This window comes from Scyliorhinus canicula, chromosome 14 (assembly GCF_902713615.1).
Source record: "Scyliorhinus canicula chromosome 14, sScyCan1.1, whole genome shotgun sequence".
NCBI lineage: Eukaryota > Metazoa > Chordata > Chondrichthyes > Carcharhiniformes > Scyliorhinidae > Scyliorhinus > Scyliorhinus canicula.
The window spans coordinates 114,777,340-114,802,800 of NC_052159.1; the positions used below are offsets into that span (position 1 = coordinate 114,777,340).

At 46.2% G+C, this 25,461-nt stretch overlaps 1 long non-coding RNA gene across 1 annotated transcript in view; it reads right to left on the reverse strand.

Moving 5' to 3' along the window:
- The window catches only part of LOC119977827, a 123,595-nt gene extending 100,955 nt beyond the window's left edge, over positions 1-22,640 (reverse strand). The window contains exon 1 of the long non-coding RNA XR_005463285.1: positions 22,034-22,640. This is a non-coding gene — a long non-coding RNA (uncharacterized LOC119977827). The remainder of the gene's footprint in view (positions 1-22,033) is intronic.
- Between the last annotated feature and the right edge of the window lie 2,821 nt (positions 22,641-25,461).

Here is a 25,461-nt window from a genome sequence, read left to right on the forward strand (position 1 = left end):
CCTCAACTCTACCCACAGAGATTCTCTGCCTTCTGATCCTATATCGCTCCTTGTTATCGATTTAACTTCATTCCTTACTAACAATGCAACCCTGCCCCCTTTGCTCATGCCTGTCCTTTCGATAGGACATATATTCTTGGATATTTAGATCCCAGCCCTAATCCCCTTGCAGCCACATCTCTGTGATGCCCACAACATCGTACCGGCCAATTTCAATGTGCGCAACAAGCTCATTTACCTTGTTCCGTATACTGCGCGCATTGAGGTACAACATCCTCAATCCTGCATGGGCCACCTCCCTTTTTACACTCTCCTCAGTCATTGTATCCTGTACTGTGGCTCTTTTTGATTTTTAACTATGACTTCTCTGCCTTACACTTTCCCCCTTACTGCTTTTTGTTTCTGGCCCCCTTTGGATTGGATTGGATTTGTTTATTGTCACGTGTACCGAGGTAGTGAAAAGTATTTTTCTGCAAGCAGCTCAACAGATCATTCAGTACATGGAAGAAAAGGGAATTAAACAAAATTCAAGAAAATACATGAGAATACATAATAGGTACATAAAGATATACAATGTAACTACATGAGCATTGGCATCGGTTGAAGCATACAGGGTGTAGTGTTAATGAGGTCAGTCAATAAGAGGGTCATTTAGGAGTCTGGTGACAGTGGGGAAGAAGCTGTTTTTGAGTCTGTTCGTGCGTGTTCTCAGACTTCTGAATCTCCTGCCCGATGGAAGAAGTTGGAAAAGTGAGTAAGCTGGGTGGGAGGGATCCTTGATTATGCTGCCCGCATTCCCCCGGCAGCGGGAGGTGTAGATGGAATCAATGGATGGGAGGCAGGTTCATGTGATTGACTGGGTGTTATTCATGACTCTCTGAAGTTCCTTGCGGTCCTGGGCCGAGCAGTTGCCATACCAGGCTGTGATGCAGCCCGATAGGATGCTCTCTATAGTGCATCTGTAAAAGTTGGTAAGGGTTAATGTGGACATGCCGAATTTCCTTAGTTTCCTGAGGAAGTATAGGCGCTGTTGTGCTTTCTTGGTGATAGCGTCGATGTAACTTCCCTCTGACCTCCTACATTGGATCCCATCCCCCTGCCACATTAGTTTAAACCCTCCCCAACAGCTCTAGCCCCCCGGGACATCGGTTCCTGTCCTGCCCAGGTGCAGACCGTCCCACCTCCCCCAGAACCAGTTCCAATGCCTAGGAATTTGAATCCCTTCCTCTTGCACCATCTCTCGAGCCACACATTCATCCTATCTATCCTGACATTCCTACTCTGACTAGCTTGTTGCACTGGTAGCAATTCTGAAATTACTATCTTTGAGGTCCTACTTTTTGGTTTAACTCATAACTTCCTGAATTCAGCTTGTAGGACCTCATCCCATTTTTTACCTATGTCGTTGGTGCCTATGTGCACCATGACAGCTGGCTGTTCACCCTCCCCTCGCCCCCAGAATGTCCTACAACCACTCCGAGACATCCTAGACCCTTGCACCAGGGAGGCAACATACCATCCTGGAGTCTCGATTGTGTCCGCAGAACCGCCTGTCTATTCCCTTTACGATTGAGTCCCCTATCACTATAGCCCTGCCATTCTTCTTCCTGCCCTGCTGTGCAGCGGAGCCAGCCATGGTGCCATGAACCTGGCTGCTGCTGCCTTCCCCTGGTGAGCCATCTCCCTCAACAGGTTCCAAAGCGGTATATCTGTTTTGCAGGGAGAAGACCGCAGGGGATACCTGCACTGCCTTTGCTCTGTGTTTTGGTCACCCATTTTCTATCTCCCTCAATAACTTTCACCTGCGGTGTGACCAACTCGCTAAATGTGCTATCCACGACGTCCTCAGCATCGCAGATGCTCCAAAGTGAATCCGTCCGCAGCTCCAGAGCTGTCAAGTGGTCTAACAGGAGCTGCAACTGGACACACTTCTTGCACGTGAAGGGGCCAGGGAGAGTGAACATGTCCTTGAGCTCCCACATCGCACACGAGGAGCATGACACGGGTCTGAGATCTCCTGCCATGTCTTAAACCTTAGGTTAACGTATACAATTACAATTCCAAATAATGAAAGAAAAAATTAATAAATATACAAATGAAAAGACAAACTACTTATTTGTCACTTACCAGGGATACAAAGCACCTCCTCCCCATCCAGCTTCGAATTCCCAAACTCACTCTTCGCTGTGTGTCACTCTGGCTGTGTCTTCTCTGGCTCACTGGGAGAACTGGGTAAAGCACCAGTGCAGCTGAAAGCAAACTCGAGGAGGAGCATCTCATCTTGGGGTTGTGCACGTTGCAGCCCTCGGGACTCAACGTTGAGTTCGGCAACTTTAGATTTTGACCTTTGCTCTTCATCTGAAAAACCCTTTTCTTTCTTCTGCTCGCATAGAAGTTCAGAGTGGGCAGTAACTTTATGGACCACAGACAGTGGGTAGCCTCCCACCACACGTGATGCCTTTTCTTGTAAAGGTGATAGCAAAGACAGGCGCAGCCAACTCAGCACTGTGGCTCTGACATTTATTAATAGGAAGACGTCCTTTGGAAGACCCTTGGCCGGTACCGTCTCAAACATGACTGTTCCCTCTGTGGTGCTACTCCCTGTACAGCGAAGGGCCCAGGCTCTCCCTCCTCAGCGAGGCACTGGTCCTGGCTATGTGCAGCAGCACGTCTCTTTCTCTGCTGCTGCTCTAGCGCTGTGAGCTGAAACACCAATCGACAGGCTCCATGATTCTCCAGAATCATGCGCTGAGAAGGGAAGGAAACAAAAGTGAGCGGGGAGAATTCCTGAGACGCCTCTCAGTCCTCCAATCCTCTGGGACCTCAGCCAAGCACTTTCGCCTGAATGAGTATCTCGTCACTGTGCCTCATACCCTCCCCTCACATTGGCATATCCCCACTCCAGTCCCTCTTAACTCCATCATGATTACTCGCCAGGGCACTCACTGGCACATTTCTCATGGCCATTCCCCAACGCGTCCCGCACCCTTAAAACAATTAAAATATATTGGAATAATTTAAAATGGGATTATTTTAGGTAGGTACGCATAACTTAAACAAACTGTTGGACAAGCTAAAAGGGGCAGCTCCTTAAAGGGATACTGCCTCAAACACTAGGGGCGAAATTCTCCCAAAACGGGAGAAATCGTAAAACTGCCGTAAAACCCGGGCGGGTTTTACGGCAGCGCGCCCCTTCCCGACGGGGGACCGATTCTGGTCCCCCGTCGGGGCTAGCAGCTCGACGTCGGAGGCTCCGACAAGTCGGGCTTAACGAAAATCGTTAAGCCCGCTTGCCGGAGTTAGCGCCGGCTGACGCGTCATATGACGTCAGCCGCGCATGCGCAGTTTGGAAGACTCCAACCCGCGCATGCGCGGGTGACGTCATCGCGTTTTTGCGCGAAACCCGCGCATGCGCGGGCCGGGTTGCCCCTCAGCCGCCCCGCGTATTGATACTGCGGGGCGGCGGAAGGACAAATAGTGCGCGGGCATCGGGCCCGCTGCCCGCGATCGGTGCCCACTGATCGCGGGCCCATGGCACCCTTGGCACGGCCGTGGTACTGCCGTGCCAATCGGTGCCATGGTTATTTTTTGCGAGTTTGTCACGACGTTTTTACGAACGGCAGGACCAGGTGTGTTTGCCGTTCGTAAAAAGGTAGTAAAGGGCTGGGACTTCGGCCCTTCTAACAGCTGAGAATCGCTGCCGGCCGTAAAAAAACGGCGGCAGCGATTCTTGTCGGGATTTCGGCGGGGGGGGGGGAGAATAGCGGGAGGGCGTCATTCTCCCCCCCCCCCCCCCACGACGGGTGGGAGAATAGGGGGAGGGCCTTCCCGACTTTTTTGACGCCCTCCCGCTATTCTCCCCCCATATGACGCGTCAGCCGGCGCTAACTCCGGCAAGCGGGCTTAACGATTTTCGTTAAGCCCGACTTGTCGGACCCTCCGACGTCGGGCTGCTAGCCCCGACGGGGGACCAGAATCGGTCCCCCGTCGGGAAGGGGCGCGCTGCCGTAAAACCCGCCCGGGTTTTACGGCAGTTTTACGATTTCTCCCGTTTCGGGAGAATTTCGCCCAAAGGGTCAATAAATCACAAAGGGTCAATAAAGCACCCCAGACCCTGCAGGTGCTTGGGACTCAAATCAGTGGCAGTTCTCTTTAGCATTGCATATCCATGGCACTACTGAATTGCCAATGAAGAGCAAAATTGCATTCTAATCAATTGAATGCCTCTTGTGTCAGATGAGGCACAGCTGATTTGAGTAAAGTCTGCAATGTGTATGACAAGCACACATCAAGAGAGCAGCCTTATTCTCCCATTTCACAGCCCTGCACACTTATTCCTGAGAGACAAACTCCCTAGATAAGTGCAATTGATATTCTAATGAAGGAGCTGCGCTCCAAAAGCTAGTGATTCCAAACAAACCTGTTGAACTTTAACCTGGTCTTGTAAGATTTCTTAATGGATCAAGGGAACAATTGTATAACGGTGCAAAGGGGCCATAAAAGATCTTCCTGCCCAACTTCCCAAGAATTCTTAATCGGCCCCACCGAACATAGATCATAGAATTTACAGTGCAGAAGGAAGCCATTCGGCCCATCGAGTCTGCATCGCTCTTCTGATCTTCTGAATCTTCTGATTCATTCAACCTGTGTGTTGGGTCATCATAAATTAGCAGAATTCCAGGGATTACACATAAAAATAAGACCTCACAATAAGGGTAATGCTGATTACCCATGGAACCATTGATGTTTATCGTGTGGCAGCCCATTTCGTCTTTGCCAAATCATTGCTGGAGCAAAACAAAACCTACACACACTTTCCTCCCTTCCCATAGCCCTGTGTTATTCACTATTTCAAATTTATTTCATGGCAGTCAATTACGTGTTGAAAAAATACCATTGGTAGATTCAGAACATAATTTATGGAAAATTATACAAATGAATTCATAGAATTATAGAATTTACAGTGCAGAAGGAGGCCATTCGGCCCATCGAGTCTGCACCGGCTCTTGGAAAGAGCACCCTAGCCAAGGTCAACACCTTCCACCCTATCCCCATAACCCAGTAACCCCACCCAACACTAAGGGCAATTTTGGACACTAAGGGCAAGTTTTATCATGGCCAATCCACCTAACCTACACATCTTTGGACTGTGGGTGGAAACCAGAGCACCCGGAGGAAACCCACGCACACACGGGGAGGATGTGCAGACTCCGCACAGACAGTGACCCAAGCCGGAATCGAACCTGGGACCCTGGAGCTGTGAAGCAATTGTGCTATCCACAATGCTACCGTGCTGCTCCTTCATAGAGGTTTTGCCCAGTAGGAAGTAGGCATAGATGAAATGAAAAAACATACATGTTTGCTCCCTTGCTTCTGTGCATATTTGCTGTGCTACCAATCACTCTTAAAATAGAATGCACTTTGTAATTATAAATGAGGCTTATTCCATCCCATGGTTTGAAATAATGTTCCACTGGGTTTAAATCAACTTGCAAACCGAAGGACACTTGAAAATTACAGTTCAGCACCACAATTTCCTGGCAAAGCAGGAAACTAGTAACTGGAACCATGTGTTCAACAACATTCATTTCAGAGATAGACCTATAATTCTGTGTAAGGAAAGTATCATCCAAAGCAGTTATGCGTACCTACCTAAAATAATCCAATTTTAAATTGTTCCAATGTATTTTATTTGATTTCACTGTAACCGTTCAGCCCAGGGTATAATTATTCATCTGGAACCTGTTTGCCGCCTGGAATGTTTCAAATCACTCATAGAATTATTGTCATTAAATTTATTTTGGGGGTAAAGTGGTGACATCTGCTGGAAATGTTTGGTAATTCATAGAATCATAGAATTTACAGTGCACAAGGAGGCCATTCGGCCCATCGAGTCTGCACCAGGCTTGGAAAGAGACCCGACTTATGCCCACACTTCCGTCCTATCCCAATAACCCAGTAATCCCATCTAACCTTTTTGACACTTCAGGGGCAATTTAGCATGGCCAATCCACCTAACCTGCACGTCTTTGAATGAAACTGGAGCACCCAGAGGAAACACACACAGACAAGGGGTGAAAGTGCAAACTCCAAACTGACAGTGGCCCAAGGCCAGAATTGGACCCGGGACCCTGGAGCTGTGAGGCAGCAGTGCTAACCACTGTGCCACCATGCAGGCTCAGCCATAGGTTCTAAAATGGCTAATTGGTTATTCTACAAATTATCAGCAATATAATTTGTACATGTTAAATATCACAAAACCTTTCTCTGACCATTTTATCTCTGTTTTGTCCAAATAAGTTCACACAACACCAATTTCCAGCTTTTCTTGTAATTGTCAAACATTGGACAATCGCATTTCCATCTTTATATGTTGGTGAACAATGATGTTCGACAGAGCCAGTAGCATAAAATAGTCTCCATCTTCCTCCAGCTACTTTTTGTCATGCATTCCTATATTCTTTTATTTTTGCTTTATGCATCTCTTTTCCACAGGAACCAATTGCCAAGTTGGTGAGCCCAGAGTGAGAGAGAAATTTATAGGAAAGTGTCAACCCTGATTTAAACAATCAAGAGTCACACGAGGGCAATTTAAGATAATTCACATTGAATGTATCAATGTAATAAGTGTGGATTTTACTTAGGCACTTGTTAAGGAGATTTAACAAACACTATTTCAAATGAATAGCACCTTTAGCATAGAAAAATATCTGAAGGGCTTCAGAGGACCGTTATCCAAAACAAACTGACACCATGGCCTGACTCTCGCTCCCGAGTCGGGAGCATCTCTGATGCATCTCTGGCCTATGCGTGGTTGTGACCTGGAAATGTTCCCTACACCTGAATTTTTCCAAATGGCACAGTGGTTATCGCTGCTGCCTCGCAGCGTCAGGGACTCGGGTTCGATTCCAACCTCGGGTGACTGGTTGTGTGAACTTTGCACTTTCTCCCTGTGTCTCCGTGGGTTTCCTTAGGTGTTCCGGCTTACTCCCAAAGTCCAAAGCTGTACAGGTTGGGGGAATGGCCATGCTAAATTACCCCCTAGTGTCCAAAGGTTGGGTGGGGATACGGGGCTAGAGTTGGAATTGGGCCTGGATGGGGTGTTCTTGCGAAGGATCAGTGCAGACTCGATGGGTTGAATTACCTCCTTCTGCACTGTTGGAATTCTATGATTCTATGAAAATACCACCCACTATTTCTATTTCTCGGTCCACAGATGTTGACTGGCCTACATTACAGAGGTTTCTGCCTTTATCCCTTCACTGCACTATTGGTGGCCATTCCTTCAGCCACCTATAACTCAAAGTTTGGAATCCCTCTTTAACGCTCCCTCTCCCCCCAGCTCATTAAAGATGCTACTTTCAAAGTACTTATTTCATCACCTCCAACAAGTGTAAGGCCTCACTACTCACTAAATGTCTCACTACATGTGAGACAATCCAATCAGCTGCCTTTGCCACAACATTCTCTTCCACTCGCCATCTATTCAAACTTCTTTTCATGCTCCTCCCTGCCCTAGTCCTGAACTTGTAGCTTTATCTGACTTCTCTCCTATCTCCACTCATGCCCTTGTTGAGCTCATCTTGTCCATGAGACCCACCTTCTGTTCCCTTGATCCTACTCTCACTGAATTGTAAATCACCCAACTTCCTCTCCCGGTCCCCATTGTTGCGTTTTTCTTCTCCTCAGGCTTATTGACAAAGGCAGCATCCATGCATAAGGGATTGGTTAACATTCAAATATGTAGATCCATTTATTAAGGTGTTGAGAAGTGGGTAGCAGTATTTTTTTCATAATTTGTGGAATGTGGGCATCGCTAGCGAGACCAGAATATGATGCCCTATCCCTAATTGCCCTTAAGGGGATATGGTGAAACATATTACAAAGTTGGAGAACTTATACACATGTTTGACAATTTTGGTTCCTCAGCCGACTGAGACTGAGTCGAAATCACATGATACATTGCATAATTTTCAATCTCATGATGTATACAGAAAACATAACCACGCCAATTTGAAGATGTACCACAACATGCCCCATTTTTCAAATAAAAAGCTCCACCTTGCAGATAACCAAAACTACTTACAATACATGGAAATACTTATTGACACTTCACCGAGTTACAAGGTAAGAAACTTATAAGTCCATAAACGTAATGGTGGTTTATTGATGTGCCATCATTTAAAGACTGGAATGTCAACTTGAGGTTGCTGAATCTTCTCGGTGAGAGTGTGACACTTGGATGCTCCTTTGAATTTTGCCTCCAGTCGTGTCTTGGATGCAAGAGAGTTACACAATGACTAAGGTTTTGTTACTTCCCAGATTCGTCCTCACCGTTGCACTGTTAGGTATGATGACATCAGCTCTGGATAGATCCTTGTTACTTGGACTGAGTTGAGGAGGAACTTCTTCATCCAAAGGATTGTGAATCTGTGAAATTCGCTGCCCAGTGAAGCAGTTGAATGTTTTTAAGGCAAAGATCGATTGATTTTTGAACAGTAAAGGAATTAAGGGTTGTGATGAATGGGCGAGTAAGTGGAGCCCAGTCCACAAAGGTCAGCCATGATCTTATTGAATGGCGGAGCAGGCTCGAGGGGCCAAATGGCCTACTTCTGATCCTAGTTCTTATGTTCTTATGTACTTCAGCTGATTTTGCATACCTCCTGTGGGATGCTGAATTTAAACCCAGTTATGCTTGACAACTCTTTACCTGAATTCCTGTCATGCACATCTTTCATCCTCTCCTGGTTTCTCAAAAAATATTCCCTTGCTTCTGAAAGGAAGCACTGGTCTGTCAATCATCAGTTCGATCGCTGATGCAATGGTCGCATTTAGAGGTGTTGTCCTTAGATGTAACATTGTTATGTGTAGATCTTATTTGGTGTGTCTGCACTTTAAAATTAAAGATTTCACCACTATTCTTTGAGCCACGCCATTAGATCTGGGTAGTGTGGCAATGAAGTAGTGTGATCTATTCCCCACTTCTCACACATATTCCTGAATTATTTTCGAGTAAATTGAGGCCCATTATCAAACATTACCTATGTGAGTGCCCTAAATCAACTGAAAATAGCATTTAATGTATATGCTATGGCTGTTCTTGATGTATTGTACAATTGATGAATGATAGGATTCTGAGAAAAATAACCAGTGACGATGAAGGCATCATTTCCATTGATGTGGTAGAGGTCTAGCAATCTTCACCCAAGGGTGAGTAGGAAGTTAGCATGGTGAAAGCAGACCCTTGTGTTGAAATGACTCTCATTTCTTAACTGTGATTCCAGTGTCAACTGAATGTCTTTTTCACAAGCCACAAAGACTTAAAGGTGTACCATAACACGTATGATAGACAATGTTGTAAATGGTTCTCTTTCTTTTAAATCAGTTGTCCCGATGGGCAGAATTGTCCCGATGCAGCGGCGTGTGGCTCCAGCGGTACCTATCTCGCTAAACAGAATGATGAGATCCCGTGCCAGATTCTGTACTTGGAAGCTCAGTAATTATATGCAAACAAATTCCCCTCCGAATCAACTGGCAGGTCAGCAGCTGATTTGGTCACCTGCCATCAACTTGCAAATCCAAAGGTTGGGGCGCCATAAGTAAATGTGTCAGTTCACCACTCTCTCCAACCCACCTGTCCTCATGAGACCATGCAGGATGTCTGGAACCCAGAGGCAAAAAGGCTAGCAGCATCAAGAAGTCTATTCCTCCATTCAACCACATTTCCCCGCCTCCTCTCCCCCCTGCAAAGCCCATCACCTGCGAAGTGCCCATGCCCCACTTAAATCTCTACCCACCCCATCTGGGGTCCTTGTGTATCCCTTTCCACCAAACAATGTGGTGTCTCTTTGATTTCCTTGTTTGTGAGCTGTTCATGGAGCCTTGTCAGTGTCTAGCTTCCCTCCCCTCTCTCTTCCCTTTGCCTTCCATTGTTTGTCGTCCTCATCCAACCCCTTGCACCTCTGCCTGCAATTGTGCCCTCTTTCACATCCGCACCCTGCCTTTACACAGCCCTCCTTCCTCATTTCCTCTCTTGTCTGATGAGCACCACCGCCTCCTCACCTCTTATCCCTTGCCGGTCGAACTTCAGACCATTGGACTGGAGGGCCCATGAATCCTTGAACAGTGCGGTCCATCAAAACCTGTCTAGCACAAAGCTGGTGGGCACAAATTGGTCTAACCCAGCCAGGAGGCATTCAATTCAAGAGGAGTGGCGAAACACAATGGCAGGTAGGGTATGTTGCACTCACCTCCAAGTCTTGAGCAAACTGAGATCCGCCTTGTGTGCATCACTCTTTTTCAAATGGGTTTGATGCCAACATGATTTTCCGCTGGGGTGACGCAAGAGTGGATTGCCTGAGAAGATTTTGGTGATCAGTTGAGTATTCATTAAAAGCAAATGAATGCAAATGGTGTTCATGCCACTAGGCAGCGGGAGAATCAACTCGCCATTAATCTGTCACTGCGAGAATTCTGAACTGTTTTTACACGGGTGGCTTCCAACCTTTTGGCTTCCACCGGATTCATCACTCCCACCTGCCACCAAACCCAACCCAGGCAGGAAGGGAGAATTCCATCCCATGACTCTCCTCCAGATTCATGAGCATCCTGTCTCTAAGATCCTCCAGAATCCTCCAGATTCATGCTGTCTCTAAGATCGTCTACTTCACCTACAATATCGCTTGACTTCACTCTTGTTTCAGCTCATCTGATGTGCAAAACCTGATCTATGCCTTTTTTACCTGTAGACTTGGCTATTCCAACATGCTGGCGAGCACATTCTAACCTCCATAAACTTGATGTCATCCAGAACTCTCCCAACTGAGTCCTTACTGAAACAGATCTCGTTCCCCTATCGCCCCTGTGCTCGCTCACCTACATTGGCTCCCAGTCAAGTAATGACTTAATTTTAATATTATCATCCTTATTTACAAATCACTCCATGGCTTTACGCCTCCCTAACTCTCTCACTAACCTTGTTCTGTCATGTGTGATATTGAATGAGATTGTTAATGGACTGATTCTAATTGTTTAATATGCTACTCATATTCCGTGTACATCATCATGAAACATTTCACAGAATTTACAGTGCAGAAGAAGGCCATTCGGCCCATCGAGCCCTTGGAAAGAGCACCCTACCTCAGCCTACACCTCCACCCTAGCCCCACACTTCCACCCTATCCCCGTAGCTCCACCTTCCCTTACCATTTTTGGACACTCAGGGCAATTTATCATGGTCAATCCACCTACCCCTACACATCTTTGGAATGTGGGAGGAAACCGGAGCACCCGAAGGAAACCCACGCAGACATGGGGAGAACGTGCAGCTCCGCACAGACAGTGACCCAAGCCGGGAATCGAAACTGGGAGCCTGACACTGTGAAGCCATTGTGCTAACCACCACACTACCGTGCTGTCCAATTTGGTTTCTCGTGCAGCCTTGTGGAAGATGTAAGCCAGAGCATACAGAAGTCTTCCAATACTTCTTCTACTTATATGCGCCCATAGACTTATTAAGCATTTTTATTAGTCTAACAATACCAATAATATAGTATTCTTCATTCTCACAACCCTTTGAGATATTTGAATGCTTCTACTTTGGCCATCTTGTGCATTCCCAATCAAAATTGCTCCACCATTGGTAGCAGGGCCTTCAGTTGCCCAGAATGTCCAGCGACAGATCTCCACTAGCTATCTCGCTTACTTACATGTTTTAGGGCAGTTCTAAAAACCTTACCAAGCGTTTAGCCTGGTAAGGGGTGGAATTTTCCATGCATGTTTCCCATAGGCGGATGCAGCCCGCCATTGGCTGCCGGTGGGATCTTACAGGGTTATGGAGGGTCCCTTTCGCATCTGGATAACGTCTGTTAATATTGGCGTTATGTGGCTCAGTATCATACGTTGTTCTCTAATGCTCCTGTGAAGCATTTTGGAAGGTTAGATAATGTTGAATCGTAGAATCACTACAATGCAGAGGAAGTCCATTCGACCTATCGAGTCTGTTCTGAGCTTCCGAAAGAGCACCCTGTTATAATATACACACAAGTATATGATGGTGCACTGACAGGCAGTGATTAACACACAGGATGACCAATGAACACACAGAACACAGCAGCCAATCACCAGACAGGACACTACCACTATAAAGCCAGAGGTCACTAGTTTTCCCAGGCTCTTGGGATCCAGCCTTTGAGACAGTCAGAGCCTGTGAGCAACAACTAGAACATCCACCATGTGGTAGTCAGATAGTCTGGTCAGGTTAGCCTCAGGTCTCCAGTCAAGTCAGCATAGTGTCAACCCACAGTTAAAGTATGTATGATAGTTAAGAGTTCAATAAAATCGAGTTGCATTTCTACAAGTGTTGGAAGCCTGTCTCTCTCACTGCTGCAGTAAACGCAGTCCCCGCAGACCCAGCTTATCCAACACATCATGGTACCAGTGAGACATGCTCAAGTTTGACGGACCTACCTTGAGATAGTCTGCCTTTGACCAGCGATCAGCCATCCGGTAACATGGACAGCGTCCGCCCTCCCCCGCCGCTCCGCATCACCGGCAACCTCAGTGCAAACTGGAAGATTTTTAAGCAAAATTTCCAGCTGTATCTTGAAGCCACCGACCTCGAACCTGCATCGGATGCTAGGAAGATCGCTCTCTTCCTCTCTACAGCCAGGGACCACGCTATCTACATCTTTAACTCCCTCACCTTTGCTGAAGGTGAGGACAAGACAAAGTTTAAAACAGTCCTGCTGAATTTCGACAGCCACTGTGACACAAAGTCAATGGGAGCTTTGAACGCTATGTGTTCCAGCAGAGGCTTCAGGGTAAGGATGAACCTTTTCAGTCCTTCTTAACCCATCTCCATATCCTCACGCAGTCCTGCAACTACGGCTCCACTTCCAACTCCATGATCCGCAACCAGATCGTTTTCGGGGTCCGCTCCGATCCCCTTCGCCAGCAGCTCCTTAAAGTTAAGCAGCTCACCCTTACCATCGCCATCGAGATCTGCGTTCTACACGAGCACGCTAGCGAACGGTACTCCCATATCAAGGCGGCAGAGACGGCGCGGCAAGACCCCCAGGATGCGGAGCGGGTGCAGGCCGTAAAACAGCTCCAGGGCCTGAGTCTGGATGAGGGCGGCCATTTCGCATGCTTTTCCCTGCTCCTGCACATGCGCGCCACGACCAAGGGGACGGCGAGCCGACGACCGAACTGCGCAGGTGCGCACATCGCTCGACCCCACCGCGCGGAGCGTCCTGACGTCGGCGCCATGACATGCAACAACTGTGGGTCCGCCCATTTAAAGCGGCAATGTCCCGTGAAATATCGACGCTGTCTCCAGTGTGCCATCGTGGCCACTACGCAGCCCTGTGCTGATCTGCTCAACTGCCCAACACACAGCGATCCCAGCTGCAGCGCAGGAATGTCCGGTCAGTACAGCAACCCGTTGCAGACTCCGCCTCCAACATTGTTCCAGATCCCGACACCGAGGGCCTCACATCCCCATTCCGGGTGGGCATCATCACCAAGCATACGCTGCTTTCAGCACAGAAGGTGAAACAACTCCCAGTGATGAGCATTGATCCAGACGACGAGTGGTGTGCCACCCTTACGGTCAACAAGGTTCGCATACACTTCAGGCTGAACACCGGCGCTTCAGCGAACCTCATTTTAACGTCTGACCTGGATACCATCCGTGTCAAGCCAAGCATTCTTCCTCCAGCCTGCCAGCTCTTCAACTACAATGGCAATGCCATTGCTGCTAGTGGCTCATGCCAGTTTGCGGTATCCCACCGTTCTTCAAAAGCAATCCTGCGTTTTGAAATTGTAGGAACCAACAGAGCTTCCTTGCTCAGTTCTCAGGCCTGCAAAATCTTGAATTTTGTGCAGCGGGTTCACACCATGTCGTCTGCTGAGGCAACGACCTCGCCAGATGTCAACTTCCAAACCCAATTGACATCATAGCACAATACCACAGCATCTTCGAAGGTATGGGCACACTCCCCTACCGATACAAGATACTACTGAAGCCGAATGCCACACCTGTGGTTCATGCACCGCGTTGGATGCCGGCACCCCTTAAGGACCGCCTCAAGCAGCAGCTGCAAGACCTCCAGGACCAGGGCATCATTTCTAAGGTCACGGAACCCACGGACTGGGTTAGCTCCATGGTTTGTGTCAAAAAACCATCAGGGGAACTTTGCATTTGTATCGATCCCAAAGATTTGAACCGTAACATCATGAGGGAACACTACCCTATACCTAAACAAGAAGAGCGCACCAGCGAAATGGCTGACGCCAAGTTTTTCATGAAGCTGGATGCCTCCAAGGGGTTTGGGCAAATACAGCTGGACATGTCCAGTCGAAAGCTGTGCACATTTAACACCCCGTTCGGTCGTTACTGTTACAATCGGATGCCCTTTGGCATCATCTCCGCCTCGGAGGTATTCCACCGAATAATGAGCAAATGATGGAGGGCATCGAGGGGGTGCGAGTGTACGTCGATGATATCATTGTCTGGTCCACAACTCCTCTGGAGCACATCGATCACCTCAAAAGAGTGTTCCATAGGATACACGAGCATGGCCTCCGACTCAATAGAACCAAATGCTCGTTCGGTCAAGCAGAAATAAAGTTCCTTGGTGACCATATTTCGCAGTTCGGTGTGCAGCCAGATGCAGACAAAGTGTCGGCGATCAACGCCATGAAGACCCCGGAGGCAGGAAGGCGGTCCTCCGCTTCCTAGGGATGGTCAACTTCCTTGGGTAGTTTATCCCCAACCTAGCATCACACACCGCAGCTCTCCGCCATCTTGTTAAAAAAACTACGGACTTCCAGTGGCTCCCTGCTTATGAGCGAGAGTGGCGTGAGCTCAGGGCGAAACTCACGAAGGCTCAAGTACTGGCGTTTTTTGACCCTGCCAAGGAGACGAAGATCTCCACTGATGCGAGCCAGACTGGCATTGGGGCAGTACTCCTCAGCGGAATTAACCCTCCTCCTGGGCCCCAGTCACATATGCATCTAGAGCCATGACACCTACTGAGCAACGTTATGGTCAGATTGAAAAAGAATGCCTGGGCCTCCTCACAGGGATTGACAAATTCCATGATTAGGTGTATGGACTCCCCAAATTTACGGTCGAGACGGACCGCAGGCCATTGGTTCACATCATCCAAAAAGACCTCAATGATGTGACGCCACGGCTACAACGTATCCTCCTCAAACTCCGCCGCTACGATTTCGACCTGGTCTACACCCCGGGCAAGGAGCTCCTTGTGGCCGATGCACTCTCTAGATCCATCACCATGCCATGTGAGCAGTCGGACTTTGTCTGTCAGATAGACGCTCAAGTGAAGTTTTGTGCATCCAACTTTCCGGCCACCGATGAAAGTGTCGTGCAAATTCGTCAGGAGACGGCCAGGGATCCTTTACTCCAGTGGGTCATGCCACATGTCACAGATGGTTGGCAAAAGGGGCAGTGCCCACAGTTCTATAATGTAAAGGACGATCTAGCGGTAGTGGACGGCATACTGATGAAACTGGACAGGATAGTAATCCCGCAGAGCATGTGAGACTGGTCCTCAGCCAAATTCACGAGGGTCACCTGGGGGTCGAAAAGTGTCGCCGTCAAGCCCGAGAGGCAGTATATTGGCCAGGCATCAATCAGTATATCACCAACACGGTCCTCAATTGCCCAATGTGCCAAAGGTTCCAGCTGGCTCAGCCGAAAGAGACTCTGCAGCCGCATGAACTGGTATCCTACCCATGGTCCAAAGTTGGTTTTGACTTCTTTCATGCAAAGGGCCGAGACTGTGTCCTCCTTGTGGACTACTTTTCTATCTACCTCGAAGTGGTCAGACTGACTGACCTCACATCAGCAACAGTCATCAAGGCATGCAAAGAGACCTTTGCCCGTCATGGCATTCCACTTACAGTTATGACTGATAATGGCCCGTGCTTCTTCAGCCAGGAGTGGACAGATTTTGCCCGGCAGTACAATTTTATGCACGTCACTTCAAGCCCCCAGTCGAATGGGAAGGCTGAAAAGGGGGTCCACATTGTTAAAAGACTGTTGTTGAAAGCTGCTGACTCGGGTTTGGATTTTAACCTGGCGCTGTTAGCCTACAGGGCGACTCCTTTGTCCACTGGCCTGTCCCCAGCACAGCTGCTAATGAACCGCACACTACGGATGACGGTGCCGGCTATCCACATCCCGGACCTTGACAATTTTCCGGTCCTGCAGAGGATGCAACAGTCTCAGGCCAATGCAAGTCGGCGTACGACGCCCACGCCACAGATTTCCCTACTCTGGTCCCTGCTGACCGAGTTTGTGTTCAGTTGCCTGACGGTGGCTGGTCTGCCACAGCTGTGGTGGTCAAGCAAGTGGCCCCGAGATCGTTCCTCGTTCACATGCATGATGGCTCCTTTCTTCGGCGTAATAGGTGGGCACTGCGGCTACTTCAACGCTCGCCACCTGAACGTGATGTCCCGCCTCGCATGCTGGTTCCTCAGGACGCGCCCTTCCACGAGGCCACTGATCTGCCAGTTCTTTTACCGACCTCTACATTGGAGGCAGTTCCACCCGCTCCAGTGCAGGCGGCCTCTGACCCACCCTTGAGGCGGTCAACCAGAATTTGTCGCCTGCCACAGAGACTGAATTTATAGACTGAATGTTGCACGGACCTTGTGATCCGTTTACACATCTGTACATATTGTTTCTTCCTAATTTGTTAGCTGCCCTCTATCTGCACTAGATACCTTCCCATGTAAATACGTTCACATACTTTGTATATAGTCAGGCTTCTACACACACACACACTCACTATTTATTGACCTACACACATTTTTTTAAAAGTAAAAGAAAAAAAGGGGGGAGATGTCATAACATACACACAAGTATTTGATGGTGCACAGACAGGCAGTGATTGATACACAGGATGACCAATGAACACACAGAACACAGCAGCCAATCACCAGGCAGGACACGACCACTATAAAGCCAGAGGGCACTAGTTTTCCTGCTCTCTTGGAATCCAGCCTCTGAGACAGTCAGAGCCCATGAGCAGCAACTAAAATATACATCATATGGTAGTAAGATAGTCTGGTCAGGTTAGCCTCAGGTCTCCAGTCAAGTTAGCATAATGTCAACCCACAGTTAAAATATGTATGATAGTTAAGAGTTCAATAAAATAGAGTTGCATTTCTTCAAGTGTTGTCTCTCACTGCTGCAGTAAACGCAGTCCTCGCAGACCCAGTTTACCCAACACATCACACCCTACCTAAGCCCACTCCTCCACCCTATCCCTGTAACCCTGTAACCGTGTAATCCCAACTAACCTTTGGATGCTAAGGGCCATTCAAACCCTGGAAGCAGCACTGGAAACAACAGTTAACTAATGTCAGAAGACTGAGTTATGAAGAATGCATGGAAAACCATAGGTTGTGGAATCGTAATAACCACTCCTGATAATTCAGTTGTTTATTTGTGCAAAAGCTGAACAAAGCAATGTAAATAATGCATTAAACTAAGCCCTGGTGTAATAAAATGAATGATCAAGTCATTTGTAATAAGTTCTTTTGATCAATAAGTAGACTGTAAGCAGTAATAGTTGCAGCATATTCAAGTCTTAATTTCTGAATTAAATTCTCAAATTTTGGGTCAGGTTCTCATTAAAGTATTTACTTTCCCTGGGAATACACTTAGCCTGCCGAAAAATGTGCAGATTAGTATCTCTTTCAGGCCAACTCTGAGTATTGGGCCATACTCACTAAATTGGACTAGCAGTTAGATTAAGGAATGGCCATTGCTGTTTCTCTGAACCAGCCTGGAGAATCACATATTTGTTACTTCCCTGAGGAACCTCTGTTTTATTGTGATTCCCGTTCTCACTCTCAACCATAGCCCTGGCAATCCTTTGCGGAGGATGAAATATTGCACAGCAAGTTAATTGATACAGAGGTTTTATGCACCAAAGCTCATTTTAGTCACAAAAATTGCAAAGCAGCCTTGATAATGTAAACGTTGCTTTCATAATATTTTTCTTGTTTATGAAGTAATTCCTCTAACTTGAGTGATGAAGGTATCAGGCCCATCAGTGGGTGATGGTAACATTAGGTCAACTAGCCTGGAGGGACAACTAAGCCAAACATTGTCAGTGAGATGATGTTCACAGTTGCAATTTGATCATTGAATAATCTGGGTTAATGAATATATGTCTTCCAACACTCATTAAGTTCCCTCACATGATCAAGCAGAGTAACTCAAACAAGACAGCTCCACTGAATTATATCAATTGTATCCATTATTTAAGCAAATTACAAATAAATTGATGGAAGTAAGATTATTTTTATTCTCCCACAGAATGTGGGTCTCGCTGGTTAGGCCAGCATTTAGCGACCATTCCTAATTGTCCTTGAGAAGGCAATGCTGAGCTGCCTTCTTGAACTGCTGAAGTCCCTTTGGTGTGGATGAAACTTTATACATTCATTGACATATATTCATTAAACCAGATTATTCAGTGATAAAATGCCAACTCCCGCATAGTTTTAACTTAGACATTCCTCCAGGCTAGTTAACGTAATGGCATCCAATAATGGATCTGATGCTTTCATTGCCTTCTAGTTAATGAAATTACTTCAAAAAGTGATTAAAGCATATTGGTGGTAGACTAGTAAATCAATGAGAACAGCAAAACCTTCAAAAGTATTTAGATTTTAATCTGGGCCTTTTTTTAGGTCCGGGCTTGGTGGGTGCAACAAGGTCACTCACAAAGTCAGATAGAAATTGGCCCTCTCGCCTCAATTTATACTACACACGGGATTCCATCACTGGTCCTACTCCTCAGGCAATTTAGGTTGCATGAAAGAAGAGATTAATGTTTCCATCTGTCTGTGATCATGACTTCTGTGGAGACAGTGGAGCGCTCTAAGATCCATTTTATCATTCAAACTAAGTAACTCACTCTTGGTTGTCAGGACACAGAGGCCAGTGACGAATTCTGAGTTTAATGTTGGCCCAGCTCTATAGTGGCTAATTTCAGGATTGGATCCTTTAACGGGCATTAGCCCCTAATTTCTGTGTTTGCACGGAAAAGAATGATTTACAGTTCTTTAGCACCTTTCATGACCTTAGGACATCTCGAGGCATCTCACACTTCATTAAGTACTTTTGGAGTGCAGCCACTATTGTGGTGTTCTTTGTGATTCTGTTATCAGGATGGATGTCGTAGTGTTCACATTGAGCACAGAAGATAAGTTCATTAACAAAGATAATTTACACAACTTAAATTAAGCTCGACCGCATACTCCTATATTAAACAATAATTATAGTAATCTACTCTCTACTAATACTTGTATCCACAGTCTAACTATAACTGAACTCTAGCCTCTCTAGGTCTCTCCTATGCACACTACTCCAGCCTTCCCTTTCCCAGAAGCCTGGGAGTCAGTGCTTTATATAGTACTGCATCCAGCTCCATCTCGTGGTTAATTGTAACATGACATTAAATCTTTGTTTACTGAACATTTATATAATGTCACAACTATTGTAATGCAGATCATGTGGCAGCTGCCTTGTATACATTAACCCACTGGGTCACTGTCTGTGTGGAGTCTGCACTGAGTCTGCAGTCTACACGGAGTCTGCATGTTCTCCCCGTGTGTGCATGGGTTTCCTCCGGGTGCTCCGGTTTCCTCCCATGGTCCAAAGATGTGCCGGTTAGGTGGATTGGCCATGATAAATTGCCCTCAGGGTCCAAATTGCCCCTAAGTGTTAGGTGGGGTTTCTGGGTTATGGGGATAGGGTGGAGATATGGGCTTGGGTAGGGTGCTCTTTCCAAGAGCCAGTGCAGACTCGATGGGTTGAATGGCCTCCTTCTGCACTGTAAATTCTATGAAATATATATATATCTATGAAATTAAGGTCCAAGAAACAGAACAATAATAATGACCAGAGAGTCTGTTTTAGTCGTGCTGCTTGAGGAATAAATATTGACCAAGACATCGAGGACAATTGCCTTGAACGTCTTTGAAATAGTCTCATAGGATCTTTTACGTCCACTGGAGAGACCTTAGTTGGAAGTTTTATCTGAAAATTGGCAATGCATGGAGCACTAGAGATGGTGGGCTTGGCACTGGACTGGAATGTCAGTTTAAGGGATTGTTTTTTGGGGTCTAGGCAGGAGATCGAAAAAAGGAGTTCCACACCTTTAACAGTTGGTTCGACACTTGTGTAGATTTGGACAGACAGCCCAAAGCTGGTATGTTTTGCGTCTGATTTTCAGGAGTCGCCAGCAAAATCATTTTAAGTCCTCTTAATTTCCGTTCACAAGATTCCTACCTGCAATGACCAATCATCGGTAGAAATCTATGTTCCATCATTTACAGCATCGTAGAGCTTAAAAAACACAGACGATCGAACCACCACTTTACGCCAAATACATTTTCAATAAAAAAGGATTATTCATTTCGCAAAAGAAGTGGGATGGGAATGGAGGTAAGAAGGGGAGAAATCTTATGCAAATATTCTTTCAACATAGCTTTATAAATTCCCAATTCTATTTGCTTCCTGCAGTATAAAATACTGGTAACTCATTTTGCCCTTGTAGGATTTCAGTTCATTTGAGTTGAAACTTTTATCTCATAAAGTAAGTTCTGCCATGATGAATTATTCTGTACCATTTGCCAGTTTTATTCATGTGGTTTTATCTATAAATTTGTGCACTTTTCTTGTTCATTCCCCTCACTGCTATTAGATATAAGCAGTATTGTTCTGCTCGACTGACTTTTCCTTGAATGTCAATTTAAAAAATAACAATTATAGATTGACAGACTATTTTAAAAGAATGTATCGCTCAAAACAATAGCAAGTGGGTTAGGTTACTGTGATGACATTGAACTATTGAACCATGCCTTTCATCTTGATAAACAATGGTCCAACAACAAAGGACATATGCAGCAGAGTATTATTCAAGTGCATGAAAGCGAGTTCTGATATCACACAAAAGCTGCGTAAGGATGCTTATATTCTCTTCAACACAGATAAAAGTGTTTTATACAGTATCAGGAAGAAATGAATAAAGCAAGCTTACATTAAGCATCATTGTCAGTATGCCTGTGGAGAATTACTGAATGTTAAAGGCTCTGTTCAATACAATGAGCCCTTCTTTAGTATCTTGTCCCCTGCATCGATTTATAACTGCAATATAATTTACACAGGAAAAACAAGTTTCAAGTGGTTTGCTTTGGAGATACTGGAGCTTCAGAAGCCTTTGTTTCTTCAGATCCTGATCCCATGCTGCTTAAATCTAGACGCTCTCTGCATTAAGCTGAATCTATCTTTTTCATCAGATTCTGAGTACAGATTAACTTTCTTGAACATTTCTTCCTACAAAAATGAAATACAGGAAATTAATTTGTCCTAAGATCTAGATACTTAGGGGAGTGTGCTGTGCATTAATCAGACATCTGAAGTGTTGCTCATCTTAAAGAAGCAGCTGACTGCATCTATGATTGCAACGATGTGAAACCAAATTTGTATTTTGTATATTAATGATTTATAAAATAGTTATTACATGTTTAGTGCATCACTTTGATGCAAATTGCATTTAATATGCAATGAATATTGCAAAGCTTGGTGGTAAAACTTCACAATAATACTTCACAAATTACACTAATCTTTAAACTAAATGTCCATCCTAAAAATGAGATGAAAATATTTAAATAACCTTTACTTTGCCTTCAAATAAATCGTACCAAAGCATAATGTTTGAATGATTTTACTTTTTAGTTGATTTATGATATGTGTCCTTTCAATGTGACTAGACAGATTATCCATTATATTAATATCAATATGTCATTTCCTAGAATTGGAATGAACTTAAATCAGAATAAGTAGACCTAATCTTACATGGGACAATGATGTTGAAAACATCATTCATATCAAAATACATTACTCACACTCCGCCTCTCGCGCAGACAGTGTATTTTTTCTACCCGAGTGAACATTAGTTTTACACTTTCATTAGCTCACATTTACCCCAGTCGCGCAGATGCCATCACATCCAATTTGAGTATTTCATCGAGAAAGATGAAAGTGGACCAGTGAAAGCACTAACGGTTTGCCCTGTGGGTTGGATCTGTATATTGGCTTGACTGATCGCTGCATTGCCCTGTGTCTGCCCCACCGTGATGACATGTCGCGGAGTGTGAGGTGAGGTTTGGGAAAGTGCACGGTCGTGTTCTTCAACATTGCTGCGACAGATGATGCCCCAGAAGACAGCTTTTCCCATCTGGTATAAACATACTGTGCTGCACATTTCTGAGTACTAAATAAAGAAGCAGCAAGGTTCATCCAGAGTGCACAGATTAAAGTTTAGAATTGGCCAACAGAAATAACTGTAGGGCACAGACCAGTCTGTCATTGTTTCTCTGTCCGGTCAGCTTATGATGGATTCATTTTTTGCCTATAACAAAAACCATGAGATATCCTTTACTTCATGTTCCATTCTCCATTGCCACTCATGCTGAAATAGTGGCTGCGTGCTACAGTTAAACAAGCCAGATTTTATTGAGCTGTGAAAAAGACCTGATTGTTGTCTGACAAACCCAATTATGCTGAAGCCCAAATGGAGTTGCTGATTCTATTGTTCAATAAGAATGTAAACATTCCCCCCCTCCTCCTCCTTGGGATTTGTGGAGAGAATCTTTACTTCTGTCTTTCTGATTTCGACATTTGAAAGCAGCAGCCGAGGATCAAAAGACAGCATCACCTTTCCAAACAGTTACTATTGTTCGTCAGGAGGTGCCTCTAGGGAAGGGGTCACTTCCGCAATTATGACAATGTACATTCAAACAATTACTGTGATTTTCTGTCTGTATTGGATGGCTAACATAAATCAGAAGCAATTTTTGTGTCAGTGAGACTGCAGAATAGGGCATAAGAGCAATGTGTCTGAAAGGACAAATGGAGTCACATCAAACTTTCAACTGATTACATTTAGTTCTAAGTTTCCTAGTTCTATATTTCTCACAATAGATTTTTTAAGCTCTTAGGCAGGAGGAATATAATCTCATGGTGCAAAAAATGATCACTATTTATCCTGTTAAACTTCTTGATATAAAAAACTTCTTTATGGGTGGCAAAGTAGCACAGTGGTTAGCACTGTTATTTCACAGCGCCAGGGTTCCATGTTCAATTCCCGCCTTGGGTCACTGTTTGCGGAGTTTGCATGTTCTCCCCGTGTCTCCGTGGGTTTCCTCCGGGAGCTCCAGTTTCCTCCCACAGGTCCTGAAAGATAGGTGAATTCTCCCTCTGTGTACCCAAACAGGTGCCGGACTGTGGGGACAAGGGGTATTTCACAGTAACTTCATTGCAGTGTTAATGTAATGCCTACTTGTGACAATAAAGATTATTATTATTATAATATCTTGGAATGCAAAAAAAAAAATGGAAGCCATAAAGTTAATGATTGGCATTGGCAAATAAACATCACCAAGTGTAAATATGACTTAGTTGGTAAAACGATCAACTGAGTCAGTAAGTTCTGCCAAGTGGAGAATCACTCCTGGTCTCTACTGGTGCTAGGAGCAGGCCCCGGCTGTGATTCCCTCTCTTTTACCATACCACAGAGCTCGCCAGACTCTGTTGTAATTCTGGTATTGGCTATTGGGCTGCCATTTTGAAGAGGTGGCCCGATACCGAGGACTGGCTGTGGGCCTCCTTCCCCCACAGAAAGCAAATCCTATCCCACGCCACCCCCCCCCACAACCATGGTAATAATGGATCACACCCCCCACAGCATGCACATACGAAGGTGACCCGACCACCCCACAACCCCCCATCAGACCCCCCCATCAGAATACCCATCAGGCCCCCATCAGAGACTCCCAACATAGGCCCCATGAGTCACCCTGCCTGAAGAGCAATCCCGGTAGTACAATGAATGATAGTTGCATTTTCATTTACCCTTCCCTAACATCTGCTGCCTTGGACAAGAGTGTTTAAAGCAGGTGTTACACAGGTCAGAGGCTTCCTCAGAAGACAAGTGCCCTTGAAAGGGCTTCAAATCCCTTGACAGCCTTTGAAATGCAAATCCTCCACTGAATTTCCCACAGCACTACATTTCACTAGTCAGTGATTGACAGTTTTATTGGTTCAGACACAGGGGGTTTGTTTGTTTGTTTATTCACTTCCTCTTTTTCTAAGCAGAAAGAACTTAGTTCATTTTGATGTGGTTGGGAGCTGTCAATCATAGTAAGAGTGTCTATAAACATTGTAATTAGCATCAAAGCAGGATAATTGAGATGCATTCAAGTATGAAGGGACTTTTTCCCTCGATTATACAACTCCATCACTAACTCCTCAAAGCAAAGCTGTCGGAGCAATCGCTCAAGGTTCATCCCAACAGCGCACTGGTGCTCCGAGAAAGCTCTCTTGAGAGAAACCTTGGCCGGGATTCTCCGAAATCCCGGCCAAATGTTGATGTCAGCGTAAACACCAGTCTGGTGCATGCCAACGTAAATGGGTCTCCTGGCCCAGCGATTCAGCAGCCCTCAGGGGGCAAGCACGGTGCCGAAGTGCTCCACGCAGCTCCAGCGCCGATATGCGACCCTGCACTGCTGGCACGGATCCGCACATGTGCGCGGCGGCTATCTCCGTGCCGGCGCATGCGCGCGGAGGCCCTCTCCGTGCCGGCGCTGCACATGGCGGAGCCCTACAGCGGGCCGGCGCGGAAGGAGGTAGGCACCCTCCAGGCACAGCGGGCACCCACTGATTGGTAGACACCGATCATGGGTCTGGACACCGTGGAAGCCCCTCCCCCCCGGAGTCTGAGCCCCCCGCACCCGCAACAGGACGCCCACCGTGGGTCCGATCTCCCATCGGTTAGTCCCAGGTTGGAACCATGCTGGCGGGACTCGGCGGGAATTCGGCCAGTCAACCACGGCTAATCACCGCGGGGGCCTCTTTCAGTGGCCCACAACCGGCGCCGTGTCGACCGCGCGGGCGCAATTGTCGCCGATTCTCCGGTCGCCGGAGAATCGCGTCCCGGCGTCAGAACGGCGTGGTGGGAATTTCCTGCATCACTGGCAATTCTCTGACTCGGCGCGGGCTCGGAGAATCATAGCCCTCGCTCCCCTCTCTCCTCACGGATGTTCCTGTAGCAATACAATACAGTTCACCATTCTTGCCTGGACACAGGCCACTAAAAGTCACACCTACTGCATGACTGCATACCATATCATTCAATGCATTTCCCCACTGTGTTTTGTGGGGTCTCCACAGCGTCTTTACATTACCAGTAATTTCAGACAAAAGTCAACTGTATTAAAATTACGATTTTTTAATACTAATATTGTGCCAGAAAAGCAATATCTAATAAGACCGGAGGCACAGCTGGCCATTTTACAAATTATATTACGCATAAAAAATAAAATGTGAAATAAATGTACCATAATGTTATTATG